Source organism: Mauremys reevesii, linkage group 10, assembly GCF_016161935.1.
Source record: "Mauremys reevesii isolate NIE-2019 linkage group 10, ASM1616193v1, whole genome shotgun sequence".
Lineage (NCBI taxonomy): Eukaryota > Metazoa > Chordata > Testudines > Geoemydidae > Mauremys > Mauremys reevesii.
This window is the reverse complement of record NC_052632.1, coordinates 10,066,885-10,090,802: the sequence shown is the minus strand read 5'-3', so window position 1 is coordinate 10,090,802 and position 23,918 is coordinate 10,066,885.

Sequence of the window (23,918 nt, the reverse complement as noted above, 5' to 3'; positions counted from 1 at the left end):
AATTAAATTTCACAACAGATCTATGAGGACGGTAAATTATATTCAGGTATTGCTTCACCAACCACTAAAATGAAGCCACCTGTGAGGTAGACAGTGGAAGCTGTTAACAGCACATACCACCTGAATGCGATAGTTTTGGACCAAAAGTGAAGACAAATACCACATCCAATTGAAATGGTAGTAGGTGGTGGTCAGAATGCAATGTGCAGATTTATAATTTGGCCAGGGCATCAGATTAAATGATCAAATTGTGATGAGATCCATTAACATAATTTTTCAAGCCCCCTGCTCTCCCTTTTGCAGTCAATTTGTGACTGTACTTTTGTGCTCTGAATTCATTGTGAGTGAAGATCTTGGCATTTGGATGGATAATCAGCTGATTTGCTGGCGCTAATCAGATAGCTATGCATCTGAGTGCTAATCTTTGCTCTCACATAGTGATGGGAGCCAGTTTTGGAATAGTAGTGAAACAATAAGTTAATTGTAGGACTGGCTGAAAATTTTCCATCAAAACTGTTTTTCAAGTGAAAATTGCATTTTCAACTAAAAGAGCATTTTCATGAAAAATGTCTGCTTTCCACCAAACATTTCAAGGTTTCATCAGAACTTTTGAGCTGAAAACTGAAAATTCTCATTCAAAACCAAAAACATTTGGGATTTTGGCCAGAAATGTTTAGTTTTCAGGGGGGGTTATGAAAAGTTGAAACTTTGATGAAAATGAAAAACATTTTCCAATCAGCTCTAGTAAATTGTACTCACAAGCCCATCAGTTCACCTGAATATTTACCCATAGTGAGAAATTTTTTTATATCTTATCCAAGAGACAACACTTTCAGCAACACAGTGCCCTCCAATGCCATGTTGAGTATTAGCTCAATACTGATTTAGAAATAAAAGTGCCAACTACTGCATAACTAGAACCTGTGTTTTTCTTGGGAGTTTTTCATGTAAGTACTGACCTGGCTTGAACCTGCTTATCTTGTTAGCTTGTACAGAATCACAGTAGAAGGTGCTAAGACTGTGTGCCCTATATAAATATTTCTATTGTATCACTACAGGACTGGACAAACGGTTAAATATTTCAATACTGTAGTGGCGTGCTCATAAAACACTAAAAGGAAACATCTTCAAATCTTTATTTCCGATGCTGCAAATCAAATTTATTGACGAGACAAAGACTACATTTTAAATCTTGAAAGGAAAACTGTTATTTTAACATTAGACTGACGATATAATTTATCACCAAATTATTGAAAATACTACATGCCCAACAACAGTGATAATTCTACTCCCAATGTTTAGTAAAAGATAATTGGATATTATTTGCTACTTCTTGTCTACTGCTCACCTCAAAATCTTTGACATCTCTGACATCACTGGGCTGTTGCCGTGGGAAGGATTAAGTTGTCTTAATTACACCCAATGTCAGTTTAAAAAATATTCTTAAGTGTTACCATGTCCAGAAAATACTTGAGAGACATATGAAATAATAGCTACAATAAATATGCAACTGAAATATTGTCTATTCAATGTCATCAGATGTTATGTTTAAAAAGGAAAGTATTTTAGTTGAGTTTTAAGTCTGGTTTAAATCAGCATATGGAGCGATGCTAGTTTATACTAGCTGAGGATCTGCCCCTTGCATTTTAATCATATTCCACATATACCCCCTGTCATCATCACCTGTTTTTTAAGAGATACACACTTCATTTCTTCCCTGAATTCCTTTTAATACATAGGTGGGTGCCTTAGGGTTAGGTTTTCAATTAACTTAATCAAAAACAGGTCAATATTAAAAAACAAATGAGACCTAGCTAATTCACTTAGATACATGCATTTAGACTTAAGCAGCAAAGAAAGGGTTAACAAAGTATTCCACCTTGAACTCTGCACTCTCTTTATCTAGCACACCATAATAAAAGATCAAGAGTTCCTGCTTATTATCTTATTTTTCCTGCTTGTTCCACTATGCTAGGGCCCAGACTAGTTATGGATTAACACCGTGATCAATAGTAAGCTTGCTGTCTCTCTCTCTGCAGGGGAAAATGAACTCAAAATGCAGTCAAACTCTTATTGATCAAGGATATAGGTCTCACTTTCATTACCTCTGTCTCCTGATAACCCACAAATAATGTGATGAGTTGCTAATCTCTCTGATTTCCAATGGACCCTTCACCCCTCCTGTCTGCAGAATAGAGCTTTTATTTTTGTCTCTTCAGTGTAATGCATCTCCCCTTCAGACTTGGTCAATCAAGACTCATAAAATGGCATTTAAATAGAATTGGGCTGAACAGTGTTAAGATTATATTTGGGTATCTCTAAGCAAAAGAGTTACCCTATGATAATAATAGACAGCTCAGACAGGTGGAGAAGGACACTGCTTCATATATTGGCCTTTGTATGGGTCAGATAGTTTAGACTGCACCAAAGGCAACCCAGAAGAAGATGTCTGTGGGGATGCTTAGGCTTAACTCAAAAAATTCTGTGGATTAATGTGTCTATGGCTTTAACAGTGCTACTGGCAGCACCCATTTCACTCTGTCGATCTTAGAGGACATCTATCTATCTATCTATCTATCTAGGGGTCGGCAACCTTTGGCACGCGGCTTGCCAGGGTAAGCACCCTGGCAGGCTGGGCCAGTTTGTTTAGCTGCCACGTCCGCAGGTTCGACCGCTCGCGGCTCCCATTGGCATCGGTTCGCCACTCCAGGCCAATGGGGGTGGCGGGAAGTGGCACAGGCCGAGGGATGTTAGTTTCTACTTGATTTGTCAGGGCTGAATTTAGTTTTGTTTCTAGGTACTTGCATGGGGTAATTGAACTGGGTCCACTGGGATGCAGTGTCATATGTATTCAAATGACTGTCTGATGTGCTTTCCAGTCCCTACAGATCCTGCAAAGTGGGTTATTATCACAATTATTTCAATCATTGATGTAATCAAATCATCTTAAATTTACTATAGATACAAATATTATTGATTGGTACTAAAATGCAAAGGTCTCAAGTTTCATCCGTAGTGGTTTCCTTCAATGGTTTTCTTTATCCTTTAGATAATACTCACAGCCTTGTAGCCATTCTGGTGACCAAGCTTTCTTTTGAAGCTTACATCAATCGTATAATTAAGACATCTTAGTACTACTTTAGCAATCTAGACTGACAGAGATCTATGCTCTATGTGCCTGCTTCTGAAATTTCAATGGATATTATTCTTTGGGTTGTTTTTTTCTCATGTCATATAATTACTGCTCTTTTCTGTTTACAGGTCTTCTAGGGACTGTTTGCAGTTGGTCCAGATTTCTTCAGATTAGCCTCATTATTGGTTCTAAGTCTTTCCATTTTACCATAAAGAAAATTTAATTGGCTCCTAATAATGAGGTAGGCATGCAGGGCACTTAACAATGCAATACAATTGTTTGTGTATAATAGCATCTCAGTGATAGCAGCTGCTTTAACAGTTAAATCAAAGACAATCAAGATAATTGGTTTCAGACAATTGTCTTTCTTGTAAAACATGCTCAGATCTATAAAGTCAGACAGAAACTGACCAGTGGAGGCATGGAGCAATAAAGTTATTTTCATCTTTAAAAATGAAATCTAGATACCTTGTGTTTAAAAAAAAAAGGCACTTAGAAATAAACTCGGATCAAAACATTCAAACTCGGTTGTCCAATGTTAAACACCTGAACCTGTATTTTACACCTAAATGAATGTGGTCTGATTTTCCATAGCTACCATTGATATTGTAACTTCTTTTTGGTCACTAAATATATTTTCATATTTAACTTTAGGCACCCACTAAATAATCTTGCTGTTAATGCACCTACAAAAGCATGCTCTAGCTTTTAGGATCATTGTTGAGAGTCTCTGCTATATGTGAGATATGATAAATTTTTTTATGGTCAAAGACTCATGAAAAATAGATGATTCCATTTGCCGGATACGGTTCTTGAATATTCCTAAGTTATTTGTATTGCTAATTTAATTGCAGATTTTGTATTTACAAATTTATCATGAAAAAGGCAGGAAATGAAGGGGAAATAGCTCATATTTTTAGAGGAAAAATATAATTTTTATATCAATGATTGAAGTTTCTATTACAAGGAAAGCTGGGGAACTAAATCCTTTATACATAAAGTGGAATGCATGTGACAAATGTATGTGTAAGAAGATGTGATAATGGCATTTTCCCTATTGAGGACTTGTCAAAGGGTAGCTGGCCCTTTAAAGGGAGATAGGTCTCAGCCCACCTGTGATACAGCTGATTTGCCTCCCTAGGTGGAAAAAATTAAGTCACATGATAGACAGTCACATGACTAAACCAGGCCTCTGTGGGTGGGGTAGAAAAACAGAGGCCTATTATAGCCAGGGGAGACAGCCAGAAGCAAGAATAGCCAGAGGCCAAGCACCTTATGTCTTCTCCAGCTTTTCAGAGAGCAGGATGAAACAGTCTCTCATGGAGAATGGACTGGGCCAGTCTGAGACTGGAGTGCAGTAGTCTCCTTTTTGGGAGCAGGGAGCACAGCTGGGGCGGAAGGGGCAGAAGAAGGACAGCGACACACCTTGGTGAGACGGGATGGTGGCGAGCTACAGACTAAAGATCCTCAGGTAAGAGGAACTGGGCCCAGCTGGAGTCTGAATGAAAGAGACTTTATTTGGACTTAAGAAAGTAGAAACCCAGCAGAGGAATTTTCTCATGTCTTTTGGACTATGTGGAGTTCTTAGGGAGCTCTGAGCAGAAGAGGAAACTGAGGCAGAGTGCAATTGCCTGGTTACAGGACCCAATCGGATGCCCATCAAAGTCATTAGGAGTCAGATCTAGCCCACTAAGATCAAGGGCAAAGATTCAATAGAGTAAATCTCATTAGGCCTAACTTTTACAATCTCAAATGCATTCTATCATCTGAGGCCTGGGCTACATTTAAAAAATTGCAGGCATATCTATGTCAGTTAGCGGTGTGGTTTTAGCCAACAGAGCTATAGGGACAAAAGCCATGGCATAGATGCCAGTATACCAGCGAAAACTATACATGGAGGGTGCAGCTCTACTGGCGAACCTTTTAAGTGTAGACAAGGCTTGAGTTTGGTACTGTATTTACAGTACTTAGAATTCAATTCTAGGCCCTCATCTCTAAGGTAGCTAATTATTCCTTTTCCCTCCAGAGAGAAAGAGACAAAGAAAGTGAGATACTGTCACATCACAGAACCGCCCCTTGAATTCATGCACTACTGGCAATAATTAAAATTATGGTTTACAGTGACACTGCAGTTCTTTATCTACTAGGGATGTCACTGTGGACACACAAGGCCTCAGAGGAAGGGATTACACTCTGGAGAAGGGGGAGTAATGGGTTAAAAAGGCATATGGAGATTTACACCTGAGATAATCTGAAGCAACTGCTAAGATTAAAACACCAGCATGATCACAAAATGTCCACCAATTAAGCTTCATGAAAATATTCACATTTTTTTTTTTACTTTCTTGTTTCAAGCTGCATAGTTCACCCTAGAGCATCAAGTTACCATTCATGAGCCTAGCACATACATAATTAATGCAATCTGCTGTCTGTTATGACTATAGATGACAGAAATCTATGTGACGACTACAAAATATGTATATATTTGGTTGTTGTCTGTATGGCTGTTAATGACTGTATCTGGCATTAATAATATGCCACCAATGTGGTAGAGTCAAACCTATCCTCATCTTTCAGGACCAGTGTTTGGTATGGCTATCAAATTTGAATAGCCCCTTTATGTTCTTTTTCAAACCGAACGCTTTTATTTTTGTCAATAAACTGTGTCATTTATTATAGTTAAGAAAACTCATGTTGTTTGAGGTCTTTATCAGAGTTCCTACAAATCAGGTTAATTGGTGATCAACAGAGCTTTTCTGCCTTTAATGAGGCCTGGTAGCCCAAGGCAAGGCCTAGCTCTTGATAAGGGACTTTCCTTTCCTTATTCTGGACTCTTTGATCACTTTTTTTTTACTAGGAGAACAACCGCCGGGAATGTCATTGTTTTTTAATTGCCTGATTACCAAATGTTGGAGATAAAAGATAGATGTTCTCAATTAATAACATTTACATAGATTAGCATCACTAACAAGCCTCATTAGTAGCTGCTGACTTTTGTTTAGACGGTGTCCCAGGTCACTTGCACACTGGTTGTGCAATAATAAGTACGTTCTGCATATTAAAATATTTCTTTCTAATCTGTTTCCATTAAACAAACTGTGTACATTTTAAAGCACAAACAGGTTTTTGGTACGGTTAACGCTCACTTCACTGCACATGCAGGTCAACATTTTATACAGGTTTTTAAAGACAATTTCTTTGTAAATCCTGAACTACCTTAACATATTTAATCAACTATTAAGGGATAGCTCAGTGGTTTGAGCATTGGCCTGCTAAACCCAGCGTTGTGAGTTCAATCCTTGAGGTGGGCCACTTAGGGATCTGGGGCAAAAATTGGTCCTGCTAGCGAAGGCAGGGGGCTGGACTCAATGACCTTTCAAGGTCCTTTCCAGTTCTGGGAGATTGGTATATCTCCAATTATTACCTAAACTAAATGGGAATCAGTATGGCCTATTCCAGACTCTGCTACTGATTGCATTACCTGACCTTGAGCAACCCACTTATCTTAAATGTGCCTCAGTTTGCCAATCTGTAGATTGGGTATAATGCACTTATTCTCCTTCAGGAAGAGCTTTGAGATCCAAGGATGAAAAATATTTTGTAAGTGAAAAGTTCTGTCTGTATATATTTGAGCTATTGTTATTAAATATCTATACGGAGGTATTAAATACGGATCCATCTTTTACACACCTCTGCTCTGTAGATTGCCCTGTTTTATGATGTGTGAAATTCAAGGTGTTACCTTTAATCCCTAAAGTCTGACCTATTTTGGATGCTACTTTGCACCTTAGGCTTCATCCTGCAATGCTTTGGGAGATCACCAGCCTCCATATTTGAATTCAGTGGGAAGGAAGGGAAGCCATAGCAAAGTTGTGGGATAGCCTCAGTTCTGGGATTTGCTTGTCTCATTGCTTCAGTATTTAGTTTGCTAGTTCTTGTTGAGCTAGTAGGTTGAATTTGGATGTTCTCATGAAATTAACTTTTCTCAACTGGGTTATACTTTAATTAGTGCTGGTTTTAGATAAAGTAGCTATACCTAGGAGTTAGCCTGGGCTCAAGTAAATTGAGATAGAGAAATTAAAGTGTAAGCTCTTTGGGGCAGAGTTTATCGTATTACTTTGTGTTTTCACGGGAGCTAGTACAATGGGGCCCAGATCAGATCCCTTAGGGGCTGCTGCAATAGAATATAATAATGATATAGATATAACTATTTACACACAGACAGAGTTCCAGACCCAACGTTTCAGAGCCACCAAAAATTAGTTGGTAAAATAAATAATCTTCAAACACAGAGCAAAACATTAAACAAGAAACTGCAGTAAAATACAGCACAGTAAAGATTTTAAAGAAAGGTCTTATGTGTAGCATGTCAAACAAGAAAAAAAATACATTCTGATTGCCTCATCAAAAATATTAAGCAACTTTAATTGAAAGATAAACCTGATGCCAAGATACTTTAGTAAATATGTGCATATACATTTAAGAGAGATGCACTTTTATAGATCTGCACAGACACAGAAATGGGTCTATCTGTTATTTTGATCAATGGTCATCTTTTGTATATTTTCAACACCTACTGCACCGATAAACACAAAACCAATATTATTTTTACTCCATCTGGTTGAAAATCTCTAGTGTCATGGCCTTTGCGTCAACACTGAAGCTGACTTCAGGGCTGCATTTAAAAAAAAATAGTAAGCTGTACAGCTCAATCAAATATCAATAGTAAAGTGCTAAAGCAGATACTTTCATGCTATCTGTGAAGAGATTGATTAAATGAATGAATCAATCATGGATGTAAACTTTTTAAAAAATATATCTCAGTTCATTAGGAAAAATAAAGGCCAGGTCCTTCACCCTTATTCCTCACTCCGTAATATAGAAGAACAATGTAGTTCCATAGATTTCCATGAGACTTTGTGGAATAAGGGCCAGCTCAGTACCAATAAGTATTCCAGAATCCCATGCAAAATACATACCACATTCCTATTGACTTACATGCTGTTGATAGTGTATTTTGCATATTTTTCAAGAAAGGACAAAATACGTTCCAGTCGTCATTTCATTGACATATCAGTTTCACAGTGTATCCGAGCCACATAATAAACAAATCAGAGGAAGGAAAGATACCAGAATTACAAGTGTCTGCATGAATTACATGTTTCTGTGTCATTGTGAGGTGCGAGATGACAGGGGCTGTGATTCCAAACTGCATGTGTGCCTCTCCTCTGTGGTGTGGTATATCTCTTTTGAAAGAAACAAAAATCCCCAGAATTAGTAGCTTTAAAGCTATCAAAGCTGCTAAGCAGCATTACGAACAGAGACTAGCTCCTAACATGACAGATGCACTCTGTGGGTGAAATTCATCCCTGTGCGTAGGGCCAGTACAGGCCCGGGGACCACTTAAATCCCTCTGTGAGGATCGAGACCTCCAACCCACTTTACACAGGCCACTGAACAGTCAGTGCAGTCAGACCTATGAAGGAAAGGGATATTTTGTCTCTTGCCCACATATGCCTTCTCCAGATCTACGTGCTTGTCTGTGTATTCTGTGCTTGATGATTTTCATTACTTTTGAATCCTGTCATAGCATTCCATCTATAAAGGGATAGTCACTTGCATGGGAGAATTGCACATGGGGACTGGAGGCGCCAGACTACAATCTCCCCATCCAGATCCAGCATGTGGAACCGCAGCACGTTTACCCCACAGAGCGCTGGAACAATCCTGTACAACGCCACTCTATCACCTGCGCGAGGTGGATGAGCCAGAGGATTTATGTAATCACAGATTCCACAGTCCCTCCCTTGGTCCACTCCTAGTGCTGCTGTTGGTGCTGACCCATCTGGGACTACGTGCAGAGATTCATTCCATGAAGTGCAGGGGATGCCCCTGTGTGAGGACTGGCGATGGCCTCCCTTCACCCATGCATCCCCACAGCAGGGTTTAAATGGTTGGAAGTGCCTCAACCAGACTTGCTGTATCAGGGTGAATTTCACTGACATGAACTGGAGTTTTAGCTTGATCGCTTCTCCTTCCCAGCGGGTCGGTAGTATATTTTAAAAATAAGCAGACGGGTTTAACCGTCTTTCCAGTGCCATAATCTAAATCTGGTTTAATTAGGGTTTAATCAGTCATGGCATCATAGCATGTGGATCCTTAATATTATCTCCCCTCCCCTCAATAAGTGGAAGGTTAATGAAATTCTCCCCTTCCCCTTATGCCTGTGAACATCCAGGGCAGCTCTTTAGTTGGTGTAGATCAGCGTAGCTCCACTGACGCCGGTGGAGCTCTGATTCTCTATATCAGCCGTGGAGCTAGACCTCAATGTTTGTCTTTTAACTTTTGTTTTCTCTGTCAACCCCAGTAAGATAATGAATGCTGTTGTAGCAGCCATTCATAATCTGCCCCATTCTACAAATGCCAAAGCTCTGAAATGCTCATCAGAATACTGTCCCAGAGCAGTTTTTGTGCTGTAATTTTCCAGAAAACAGATTTGCTGCAGAAATGACCTAATTAGATTAGTATAGTCCTTGGAAATTGGATAAAACAGATTCAGATAATGCTGCTTCTCCAATTTATAGACAATGTTTAATTTTTACAGATTCTACTTTTTCTTTAATTAGCTTAATCTCCACTGATTCACAAGGAAGAAAACACACAGGAGAGTCTGATTTTTGGCACAGACAGCTCACTACCATTTTAAATTTATACCCACACAAGGCAGTTCTGTGAATACGGCAACTGAAGTTCACCTATGGGAACCTCTGCTTGAACCAACTTCAGGTTATAACCTAACCGGCTTCTTCGTCTCAGCTCAGTGTCTCCAGGTCAGGATATGGATCACTGCCAAGGCATTAGGGAAACTTACAGCAGAGTTGCATGGCCTGAAGATAGACAGCCTCAGTTACAAGCACTGCCTGTCTTGACCCTTAAGCGTCACTTGCACAAATATTCTCGGCTTGCTTGAAAGAAGAGAGAAAACCCACATTCCCTCCAGATCAATGTGATTATTTGTTTTTGTCTTGCAAAGCACTTGTTTGTTTTTAATGTTAATAAGCCTCATAACTTTGGATAATAATAATAAATATTTGAAGCTAAATCCAATGGTGATTTCAGCTAAATAAAATAGATGGTGAAAATTATTGTTATAATTTAGCAGTTTTCAAACAATCGGATCAATTTGGCTGAACATTCTTTTACTTTTTTCCAAGAAACCAGATGTCAAGTACAGGGGCCATTCTGTTGTCACTCCTAGAGCATCGGATTCCTTGGCATCGGCATGGAATTTTTTATTTAAAAATAATACAATCCTCCCCCCCAAAAAAGATAATTGTGATATACAGTACATTAACTTAAATTGCACAGTAATGGGACCTGATTCATTAGTGAGCTGATTTCACTGGAGTGATATCACTATACATTTTGAATAATGCTAGATCTCCTAGATGCTATGGTAATAGAAACAATAATAATGCAATGGTGAGTGATAGCCAGAGTGTGTGGGTCAAGGTAGTAAATGCTACATTGAGGAAAACAGAATTTTTGCAATAAAGTGAGCCAATGACTCATGCACTGATGAATATCATATACTTTACTCATTGTTTCTCCTAACTGAAGCAATCTCCTAGGATTATGAGATCTCTCTAGGTATCCTTATAAAAATGGTTCTTGTTTAAAGATCTCTCATTGTGTTCTTCCAATGTAACTTATGTACAGATATTTTAACCAAAAATATTTCCCTCCAAAAAGTGAGGTTTCACTGAAAGCATTTTTTGTTTTGAGTAAGAAAATGTTTTGACAAAAAAATTGAAACTTTTCATTTCACTTTGAATTGAAATTTTTATTTCAGTTTTCAAAAAGTGAGAATTTTTTAAAAAATGGCTCTTTGCTTTCTTTTCTCTCTCTTTTTTTTATTGTATTTTTTTTGCCAGTGAATGCAATAGAGTGAACAATGTCTATTTTTGTTTTGGTTTTGTTTCCTTTTTCCAAGTTTCCTTTTCCTACTTTGTAACTTTTCAGAACTTTTTTCAGCTTCGGAAAAGTTACAGAGTGACAGTGGAAAAGGATAAAAAATGAAAGGAAAAGAAAGTGACCCTCCCCCCCATAAAAACCTTGACATAATTAACTTCATTGAAATTTCAAAAATACAAAAATATTCCAAGTATATTTTGTGGGAAAATTTGAAAGATATAATTTAAAATGGAAATAACGCTGAACTTTCAAAACATTCTTCTTCTTTTTTTTTTTTTTTGCCCAGCTCTATGACTGATGTTGTTTAGTTCTGCAAGGACACTACTGGCCAAACTCTGCATCCACTTTATGCTGCCATAGCCAGTGCAAAGCGGCCATGAAGCATCCATAAGCCCCTCCCTCACTGCCCGCCATGCCCCCATCCCCCTGAGGAATACCCTTAAAGTAGGGGATTTTCCCAGAAGGAACCTAGTATCCTCCACCTGTAGGAACCTGTCACAGAGCACATTCTGGTGAAGGGTCATAAAGAATTAGTCCAGCGATCGGAAGAGGTATGACTAGAACTTTTCTATGTCCCACTTATTTCCTAGCTGCTGCAAAGCCCACAGAGCTGCCCTAAACTGCACCAGAGTTCAAACCAGCCCTCAGCAGTTCAAGGAGGAAATGGAAGACACCTCCTCTAAGTGTCTACACTGAATTCTGCACCAGCACAGAATATCAAGGTCTTTAAAGACAGAAAGGGCGATTCAAGTCAAAACATAAGGTAGTAGCTAACAGGTGGTGTCTGTTACAGCCTTTCATCACATTTTCTGCCAATCTGGGCAGAAAGGGAGTGTAACTTTCATGTTACAGGCCTCAGTCTCATGCACATAACAATAAAACAGGCATTATCAGATGCAAGTATTATGGAGGGAAATTCTTCCCTGGTGTGCTTCCAGTGAAATCACCGGAACTATGCCAGAGACAAACTTGGCCTATTATGCTTTTCATGTATTATTTATTAAATACATGTATGCGTCTATGGTTGGCATCTACTGAGTCATAGTTATGAAAAAAATATTCAGACATGTTGCATCATTTTCAATTTTTGATGCATTAGGTAAGATGAAAATTCAACCTCTAATCCACAAAACAGAACTGTGTTGTTGGTACCGGCAAATAGTCTCATGTAGCAGCTGGGGAGCTTTTAACATAGGTATCAACTTGAAACGTTAGAATCAGATGCCTCAGAGACAAGATACACTTTTTTAAAAAGCCTTTAGAACTATTCAAAATGTTTTGTTGAATATTTGAAAAGTGTTTCATGAAAGAAATAAAAATCCTGGAAGAACTCATTCCAAATGAAACAAAACATATATATTAATAGTTTGTTGAAATGCATAAAACCTCAGATATCCACTGATTTGTTTCCACGGGGATTTTCAAATACAGGATGTCTTAATTTTAAATGCCTCATTCATGTTCCTATCACCATTTTTTTGGCCACATTGTAAATGTTTATGCTTTAGGCCTATAGGGTATAGCACTTTTTAGGCTGTACCGCTGTACAAATAAAGTAGTCTACAGTGTATCCCCATCTGAGATAGGTTAGATTGCCAAGTCTTACTAAATAAAGTGCGTTGTCCGCCATTACAGGATTTTTCTCAGATATCCCCTGGTGAGAGCTCACATACCAGTAGGGCTACACATATCCCAGTTTGAAAACCACTGGTGTAGAGGAATAGAGTAGTATCTCTTTAAGACCCATCTAGAAGTGCTCATTGTGTTCTGTGTTTTAGAAGCTGCTAGAAACTAGAGCAGCAATGTTTAAGTAGCTAGGTCTGGTATATTTGTGTCTACCATCTTCAGTAGGCATGGTTATTTGGAACTCAACTGCGTCTGTGTGGTTTTGTCATACAGTTTGGGCCATAACAAGGCTAATTTAAAAAAAAAAAAGAAAAGACTAGTGAGATGTGACTCAGCACTTAGGCCGGGAGATGAAATTTAACATAAAGGTTGGGAGGTGTGAGGCAACACATCCTACTATATATCCATTCTAATATGTCATAGGGAAACAAGATACCCCCCATGTCAATTGGTGCTGGTGTCATCAAAGAGAGTATTGGATGGATGCATGTTTCCATTTGGTTCCATAATTTGAATCCAAAGGGCAAAACTATTGATGTAGTAAATCACTCAGTAGAAGCACAGAATATTCTATGGCAGGGGTTGGCAACCTTTCAGAAGTGGTGTGCCGAGTCTTCATTTATTCACTCTGATGTAAGGTTTTGCGTGCCAGTAATACATTTTAATGTTTTTAGAAGGTGTCTTTACTTATATATTATAGACTTATAGAAACTATTGTTGTATGTAAAGTAAATAAGGTTTTTAAAATGTTTAAGAAGCTTCATTTAAAATTAAATTACAATGCAGAGCCCCCTGGAACAGTGGCCAAGACCTGGGCAGTGTGAGTGTCACTGAAAATCAGTTCACATGCCGCCTTTGGCACACGTACCATAGGTTGCCTACTCCTGTTCTATGGCATCGATATGATATTTTAAAAGGGCACAACTATGTATCCCATCAATCCCTAAAGCTATGCAGACTGAATGCACTTTGGGGCAGGGACCATGTATTCCTTTGTGTTTGGAAACCACCTTGCGCATCTTGGGTATTGTACCACAGCATAAATACAGTAATAGAGAGAACAAACACATCCAGGACCTCAAATATAGAGAAGGGGATTTTTATTTTCCTTCCACTGTCCACAGTCAGAGTATATGTTTAAGAAAAGAGCAAACAATAGGGTATTCAAGCTTTATATTACAGAAAAGCCTGTTCCTGGCCAGAACATTGGAAAAAGTGTTTGAAACCTGTTCATTATGCAAAGGTTATCTCTGTAATCTGCCAAGGTAGGAAAATTTTGAGTTATCTGCCATGTAATTGCCAGCTGAGAGAGAGGACAGATTTAACTCGTATACCCGAATATTTCTGTAGCAAAAGGTCTGGCATTTTTGATGCTATCACTTCTCATTTTGCATGGATTCTCTTCTATTCCTCCTTTTCATGATATAATGGAGTATGTTTTAACTTTCTCTCTAAAAGTGCATTAGGCATCTGTATGCTTTTCTCAAAAATTGCATAACTGAGGCACATCCTACAGTTCTGCCACATTACATGAAACTGTTATTAGACTGATCGAAACAAAATGTCTTGCCTGGAAACTCTGGTAGTTTGGTTTTGTGTATGTGTTTAGTACATGATTTATCTCTTGATTATTTTAATAGAAAGCAATGGAGGGAGGTTTAAATTGTAGAAACATTTGTGCTCCTTAATGATATTGAGTGAAGGGGAAAAAAAAGGTATCAGTCATAAATTATGCTAATCTAATCCCAAACGAGAAACCACTCTTCACCTAAAAGTCCAGAATACTGGTCATGGTACACACAACTATCTGTTCATAAACATCCAGCTCATGAGTCATATGGACGTGAAAGGTCATCATGTCCATTTTCAACTGATGGAGACTTCCCTTGCTGTTTTGCTGTTTTGTGGCTTTCAAGGGACATGATCAGTCACTGCAACAATCATTTGTTAGTAACCAGAGACCTCTATCTTTTGTTAATTACCCTCATTTTTTTTCAAATGAGAGAAACGGAGACATTTTTCTACGCTTTCCCTTTGGAAAGAAGATGTAGGCTTGTTTTAACTTTGCAAGGAGCATGGGATGAGCTGTCTGCCAGTAATTTTACAATGTATTTGAGATCAGTCACATCAGGGAAAATATTAAACTGTTTTTCATTTCTCAAGAGTCACGGCTTACAATACCTCTTGTTCACAGGTGGTCAGTTCAAGGACTCATTAAAAGTTTTACAACTTTCCTTTTGATAAATATGCTGGAATTATAGTCAAACTGGCATAAAAAGTCACAACCATTAAAGAACATGTGCTGCATTAAAGGGAAATAACAAATTATTATTTAATGAGATGACTAGTCTTCCTATTGTTGCTTTATTTTCAAGTAACACTGAAATGGGCTCCCTGGTGTTTGTAGTTTCTGGCTATCTTTTTTTTTTCTTTTCTGCTCATTATTAATTCTTTTCTTCTTCTTGCTAATCAGCCCAAGTGCCATGTGTTTGGAAGTCTCATATTTATACTTCATTCCCTTTGGATTTAAGGGTTACTTGTAGACCTAGTCAACGACTTAGCTAGTAGTTAAAATCAAAGGTGTACCTCGTGACCACCACAACACACACTCACACGCACAGTTTATGTGACTGTTACGCCTCTAGGTTAAGGTTCATCAGGGATTTCCATAAATCCAATGGGTAATGTGCCAAATAAGATTAGAGAAGACTTCATGTTATTGCACAATCCAATGAAAATATGATCTGTTAAGCTCCTTCTGGTAGAGACTTGAACCAGGTAGCTAATATTATTAGCCGGTTCTAGTCTTGGAGGCACACAAAGAGCAGGAACGCTTGGTGACGTCTAAATAGAAAGTTCAAGTTTACAACATGATCTGTAGCAGTGTGATTAGGGTAGATGCAACTCTTTTAGAGCTGGGATTCCAATAATTACCCTTTCATGTTATATTCTTTTCTCTTTCATGTTTCATTTTGGTTCATTTTCTTATGTTTAATCTTAGCCCGACTGATATTCTCAAACACACCTTTATTCCAAATAATTTTAGATTGTTCTACCAAATACTACCCAATTCCCAATTATATTATCATAAACAGAAGAGCATTAAGAAGTGGAGCAGATGAGGTTTTATGTCTGATCTGGGTCTGTTTTATCTGCACACACATTTTTTTTCTTCAAGCTTTGACCCGCATAAAAATAAGAATAAATAAATAAAATCCCCATCCTGGCACTGATATAATAATCATTCAGCCTGGCTGACTTTGAGAATAAGAGACATGAACATTTTTGTTTCATGAGGCAATCCTACAAGAAACAGTACAGGACAGGACACATCTGAAATCTATTTTTTGTCTCTTTCATAAAAAGCTGGTAACTAATTGGCTCTCTTTTTGTCAAATTCAATCTGTTGTCCAAAGATCACACATTTAGAGTCAGATTCTGATACCTTTACTCAGGTTGATTAACACTTGATTCCATTAGTCATTCCATTGAAATCAATGGCCCAGATTCTTAGTGGGTCTAAATCAGTGTAGCCAGTTTCTGCCAGCTGAGAATCTGATCTAATGAGATTACTTACAGAGTAAGGTGCTGCTCAGTGTGAGAAATGGCATTTGATTCTGACTCTTATTTAGAGCTGGTAGGGAATTTTTCGATAAAACTTTGTAGTTGTTGAAGTTGAAAAATGATACCCAGTGTCAGTAGGTGGGGGAACTTGATGGGATTGGCAGACTTCCCAAGCAATGAGGGGAAAAAATACACTTACTGAGGGATACCAGGTAGCTTCTCCCTCACCCCTGGAATCTCTGGAACCCATTGGCCAATTGTGGGGGAGGGTTCCTGTTTGGCTGCATTCCCCCAGGTCCAGGGATTTAACTTGTGTTTGTGAAAAGTTGAATGAAAAGGGACGCAAACATAGTCAAAATGAAATGTTATTTAGAAATGGCCAAAGTCAAAATTAGGAACTGTAATAAAACTGCTGTGGCAAATGTTCACCCGAATTCTCCAGTATTGCTGAGGAACACATGGTGCAATTCCACAGTGGGTGGGCAAAGGTGGCTCCCTGGCTCCTAGACCTGTTTGGGCACTGGGCCAGGTCTCAGAGAAGCTTAAGGCTACTCTAAGTTATGCCCATTGCCAGTGGCCCAAAAAGGGAGGTATATAGCAACTGGGAGCCATGTCCCCACTCACTGATACTCCTATTAGCTAGATATGCTGGGGATAGACAGCTTTACTCCAGCAGGGTAGCACAAACCATCTCCAGTAAACAAGAGAATAAAAGCAGCCTAAGTTTTCTCATATCTACCTAGTGTTTCTGTATTTCTGGGCATCCTCTGTGCAGTCAGAACACACAGGAACATATACAAACAATGAATAGTAACCACTCCATGGGCACAAAAGAAACAGGCCATGTAGCCTGAGTATGGGGAAGTCCACTCGTGGCATAGAGCAGCTCCTACACCTTGTCCCAATATATGGGGTATGGCCAACAATCTGCAGCTGGTGGATGGTGCTAAGAGCTAACGCCAAGCAGCACAGAATATAGCAGCTCCCCCTGGAATTGCCTCCTCTGGAAGCTGGATGAAGCAGGGAATCCAGCCCCTATTGTTTATAACTAATTTACTCTCTTGACTTAGACTTAGACCAGTGGTGAGTGGTTCTGAAAAACCCCATCGGGGGCGGGGGGGGACGACATGATATTAACATGCAATGCTGTATTTCAAAACTGCTTCCAAAAGTGCCATCCTATCAGTGAAAGTGGGAAAGGTCCGCTAAGGCAATACATCTTATATTAGTCGGGGACACAGGTGGATGAGGGACAGGATGAACTTTACAGAGCACTTTTAATCTTTGGCCTTTAAGAAGCACAGCCACAACAAGTTCACATCAGGATAGTGGCATTAGCGAGGACAAGTTTACAAATCCCTGAGTGTGTATCCATCATTCTGAGCTTGAGATATCTGTCAGTCCATAGCAGATGCTGCCGTTGCTGTGCATGTGTCATGTTACTGAAACCCCTAGATAATGATTACGACCGATTATACAAGATGCCATGTTCCTTAATCATATCACTTACATTTCTGCTGAACGGCAGTGACAAGGTTTTGAAAGGAGAAGATCACAGCTGTCCAATAAAAAAAAAATCAGATAAAACAGACTGTGTTTGCAGACAGAAGATTATGCTAACCTGAAAAGTAGCTTTAGTGCTGTTGATTTTTGCACTCTTCCTAACCTAGCTGAGCCCTCACTCAACCTCCACATGTTCTGCTTCAGATCTGAAACGTAGGCAAGTGATGTATGAGCATATACATATATTTGTGCATTCTCTGACATGGTTTATTTATAGTTTTCTGTTCTTCAAGTGAACATTTGTGTGTTCCGTCTTGAGATTATAGGTCTTTCGCTGCTGATGCAGACAGCTGGAGGGGGGAAAACGTTTCCTTGCCTTGCTGGTAACACCAGCTCTAACCTGGAGGCATCATTCTCCTTGATATGCTAGTCCATTTTGGGGCCTCTCTTCTGCAGAGACTGCTAACGGTCTTGAATTAAATGCAATGGATTTTTATATGAATTACTGCTTAATGATTGAGCTAATCTGGTGTATTCATTGAAGTAAAGCGTTCAAATGAGGTTCCAAGAACTCAGAGGTAAGTACCCTACTAACAAAGCTAGGATATGAAATAAGCAAAAGAAAATCCTCATAGTTTCATGTGGTTATAATACAATGTAGTCCTATACCATTCCCATTAAGGATTTTTGGTGAAAACGTCAAAAATATATAGCAATTGACAGAGCGGAGATTTTTTTTCTAGATCCGCTAACATTTTATGTTAAAGAATTAAAAGCGTAATTTTAAAGCTGGATTGGAAATGTCAATGGACCTAATTCTATCCTCAGAGGCTGCCAGAAGCATCATTGCTAAGCTGCTGATCTGCCCAGCCTCCCCAACCCCCTCTCACCAGAGCATGTACCATCAGATATGTAATTCTTTGCTCGTGATGGCAGAGCTCCAACAGTGAATGTAGTGTGACCCAGGTTAGGCGGATTTTGCTAAATGCGTAAATTGTTCATATTCTACCATCTGAAAGATGCAGCTCTTAAGCCAATGTTGTAAACATAAACGAGAGCCAACCCAATGTGGAAAATAACATACGTATGGGAACTTCCATAGATCCAGCGGTCTGGATACAATTGTCTGGCAGGTCCTTAAGCCCTCACTAGTGCAAAGTGGTGGGTTCATGGGTTTGTAATTTTGTCCACCTGGCTTTCCACAAACACCCAAGTGATAGAGTTCTCTAGTATGAACATTCCTGGAAAGCAAATTTTAAGCCTGTATATGACCCAGATGGATGGTTTCCACAATACAAATCACATGAGAGACCTCTGGGAATGAGCCAAATGGCCCCCAAACGATATAAACCACAGGACTCATCACTGAACCTAGCCAATCTCCAGGGATACACAAAGGTTATCTTCCTGGAGACCTTGTGCCTCTGTACAAGGTCTGGCTTCAAGTGTCCCACTGCTCCCTGGCAGTTCCAATGGAGCTACCAGAGACCTCCTCCAATGGCTATCGTATCCTTTTTGCCTAATCACCATAAACCCATAGGAGGGTTGACATGTATCATACATGGTGAAACTTTAAAAAAAAAATGGAAGCATGTCCCAAAAGTGTCATAAATTTCTGGTTTAATTGATGGATTAGGGAGGGTTTCCATCTTTAGGATTTTCTATTCTATGTGAGTCATTACAGAAACTTTTCAGGACATGTCTTTTGTCTTAATTTAAATGTCCAATTTAAATAATAAACCTATGATTAACCCATGATAACCATTAAAACAATCCCTATAGTAATCACTATTCCACATGATGGAGAAATCCATTTGCTCATTTTCCCTTTAGAATACCCTCAACTCTCAATATTGGACTCCACTAAAAATCAGGAATTTGTATGTAGATTAAGATATATAGACCTATAATTGCTGCCAAGATAAGCCAGGCACTTCTAAATAAAGTAAGATGATTGCCTAGGATTTGCCTAAACTCCATAAGACAACATCTATGGACCATATGTGACCACATGTGGTATAAATAAAATGGAGGTATAAAAGGGAATGAGATAAACATATAATTAAAAACAGCATAGCAGACACTTGTGCTCATTCATTTTAATGACTTCATGCTCCACTTTACAGAGCAGTTGCAGACCCATAGCTATGTTGACCACATGCCATAAAATACATGAGTGTAGCCCAGGTCCAAATTATTCAGTACTAGTAATAAATCCATCCCATTAACAGGATAAATATGCACAAATGACAACTCTGGTGATAACACTGGAAAGTGGCATGTTGTTAGCTGGCAGCCATATAGGTTCCCATAAATACAAATACTACTGCCTAGTTAAGAAACAAAACAAACCAAAAAAATTAGTTTAGCTTTTAAGACTGCATCACTGTCTTTCCTTCTGTAATTTGAAATGAAAAGAGATTGTGGCTTTGAAAGCTTCTATTCTGATCACTTTTTTGTAAGTCTAATTAAAAAAACCCATAAGTCATACCATTTATTTGTGAATATGAAATCTTCATATACTGAAGGTCAATTTTAGTTGAACTAATATAATCAGAAAAGTCAAGGTTCCCTTACCATTAAAATTGTCCGTACTCTGAGTCTTTTGATATTCTGCTCTTAACCTTGAATCATGTTGTGTATGTGGTATGAAGGGAGGATAGTGAATTCATATTACAGTGTAATGATGATTGTATCATGCTGGCCTAGATTTTCAGCAGGGTAAAGCTGACAGCCAAAAAGAATAATTTAAAATTATTTGAAATTAATACATTCTTCAAGTACATGCACCCACCTGAGAATATGCAGCAGGTTGCCTAAAGACTACAAACAGCCTTTAGTTGCTGTTTTATGAAGTACTTATTATTGCTCCTGAATGGATTTCTTAAAGTCAAAATATGGTTACATATCAATAGAGCGAGTATTGATATAGAAAACTGCTTTGAGGTCTGCGCAGAAGAAATCACACAATTAAACATTTAATGCAGTCTGCTATCACAGAGTTTCCACCACTGCAGGTTGGCTGGGTATTCCAGGGATACTGTTCTGTGTTAACATGTGGACGGATCTGGCGCTGGGCCAGTTGTATTCAGAGGATCGTGAGAAGGATTTGTGTTGTTGTGTAAGCAGCTCACTACTTGCTGTTTGAGGATGAGACGTGGCACTGAAATAGCTCTGCCTCTGTCACCTTCGCTGAGGGTGCTGTGGGAGGGTGACATCCTGGAGCCACTTGCAAGAACTGCTAGAGGAAAGCTTTTCAGAGCATGCTCTGGTTTGAGAATCCAAAGGTTATTCTGTCAGGAAGGAACATTCTTCTAGGGAAGATGACGGGTGTGGTTGTGGGGGGGAATTGCATCCCTTTGTGAGGGCGCAAGCTAAAGACATGAACTCCAGCTGCCATGATTCTACATTGGTGCTCCTAATCTGGCCTCAGTGCCAGGGTAGCAATTTACAAGGAAGCAAGTTTCTAAGAAACTCTGTCTGCATTTTTTTTTATTTTTATTTAAATTTTTGTTTTGATGTTGGTGCCAAAGTAATTCCAATAGACTAGCTGGCTTGCGGCTAGAAAAGCAGTCACCACATCTTACATTCATACTGTGCTTTCCTTCCTAAAGAGTCGCAAAGGGGTTTACAGACTAGATAGAAAGGTGAGGAAACAATACCAGTAAACAGGAATTCCTGGGTTCTAATTCTGGCAAGAACTCCCTACGGTGCCTTGGGAAAAATCACTTAATCTTTCGGCCTTACTTTCACAGTTTCTAAAATGGGGACAATAATTACCTGTCTATGTAATACATACTGTGTTGTGAAAAGATCAAAAGCATGGCGTACTTGCTGCAAATTACTCTACATATCGGATTTCCCTCACCCACTCTGGACATGCAGCCAACTTTGTGGTAGGGTTTAGCAGCTGTTTAACAGCACACAGCCACACACACCAGCAGTTCAGCACAGAAAGCAATGGATAATATTTTATTTAATTAAAGCTGAATGGAGAAGTTACATAGTAAGAAATTATTCTGCTTTAAATTTGGCTAAGGGATAACATGCGAAAGTACTGTGCAGCTTTTAAGGATGACAGTTTGACGGCATATCTGTTTTACCTCTTACCAAATGGACAGACCCTTAGTCTTACAATGACCCTTAACAATTTTTCCATTCATAACAATTCTATACAAGCAAATATTTATTTTAAACTCTCTATTCCCTGGATACTTTAAATGTCTTGTTAAAGGTTATTGCTATTCCCTTTGGGAAGAAAAGTACTAACTAAAACTAGAAGATCTGCAGTGCTTATTATTCAAGTTTTTTATTTTTCTTTCCTTTTTAAAATTTCAAGTCTAATAACAAGTCAGATAAATTCTTAAATAGCTGTCCTATCCTCACCAGTGAATGAAGGTATCTGATCAGTTGATCTAAGGTTGGGGATTGTTTTAAGGAGATGTTCTGGCATTGCCTACATAAAACAAGCTCTTTAAGTCCTTGTTTCAAAATATTACTGATTTTTTTTCCTTGCTAAAGAAGAGGCGATATCAGGCTGTCTATAAATAGAACAGTACAGTATGAACTTTTGAACTGTGAAATCTGGGGGATGTAATCTTCTTGCTAAATAGAAGCTTACAGCAGATACTAAATGCTCTGATAGGAGCTTTGCCAATGTCTGAACTGTCTATTAGAGGAAGGAAAATTGTGGTGACTTGTCATTAGAGCCATGCCCCAGTGCCTAATACTGTTGGTGTGAAGGTTGTTTCAGAGTTTCAGTATAAAGACATTTCACATCTTGTTTAAATAAATTAGTTTGACTAGTTTTACACACACACACACACACACACACACACACACACACACACACACACACACACACACACACACACTAGTTAATCAATGTAAAATGCATTTATGCTGCAGTATAAATTAAAAAAAGACCAGATTTAAAACAATTAATTTGGATTTTCTGATACATGGTTGGGTAATTGAGTCTTTAAAAACACTAGGCCAGATTGCTGTGTATATTAGAGTCAATTGGGTTATGCTGATTCACACCAGTGGAGGATCTGGCCATTTAATCGCCACAGGTATTTACGCAATAGATCATAACTGTTTCAGAGGAGCCATTAAAGGCCATCTTGTGCAATCTTAAACATTTGCACACAGTGTTTTTACATTAATGTTATAAAAATAAGTAAATATGTTGGGGAAAAAACCCTTCCCTTTTCTCTCAAAAATCTGTACATTAAAAATGAACATTAATGTTCAAACTAAATCATAGTCAACAGTTGCAGTGTATAAAGAACCTGATTTTCAGAGATGCAAATTTCTGCCTAGTTGAGCTAAATTAAGCATAGCTAGGGAGGAGGGATAGCTCAGTGGTTTGAGCATTGGCCTGCTAAACTCATGATTGTGAGTTCAATCCTTGAGGAGGGAGCTGGGGCAAAAATCAATACTTGGTCCTGCTAGTGAAGGCAGGGGGCTGGACTCCATGACCTTTCAAGGTCCCTTCCAGTTCTAGGAGATAGGTATATCTCCAGTTATTATATTATAATTGAAATTAGAATACTGGATCAGGCAGAATTTCCAAATAGTTCTTGAAACTTTTGGACAAACACTGAATAATTGCCATGTGCCAATTACTTTGTCCGTGCATGAGTGGGAGGAAGGATATCCCAATAGGCAAAAAAAAACCCAACACATGTGCCAAAGGAAAAACTTAGTTATATGGCTTTATATCCTTTTTTAAGCTTTTACTGTTAATGTTTTTCTCTGAAACCATGAGAGCTAGAAATGTAAGTAGTTTTGGAATGAAAGTTGAAATTTTCACATAATCACTTGACCCCAGGAGCTGGGTCTTTAAGAAAAACACCAACTCTTGTGAGACTTGCAAAAAAACCCCATGAGTTGGCAACAAGGAAGCTGTGATCACTTGACTGCTGTCTCCCAGTGTGATGAATGGAGAGGAGTGCCTCTGATTTGAGCCTGATGTAATGGAGGAGACAGGCACAGGAATGCTAATAAGGAGCTGTTCTTTATTCCCTCCCCTCAGTTACATGGCCTGAGTCAAGGTTACAAAAAGTTAAAACACTGTCCTGTGGCAGAACTCATTTATTCCTTGAATCCCACC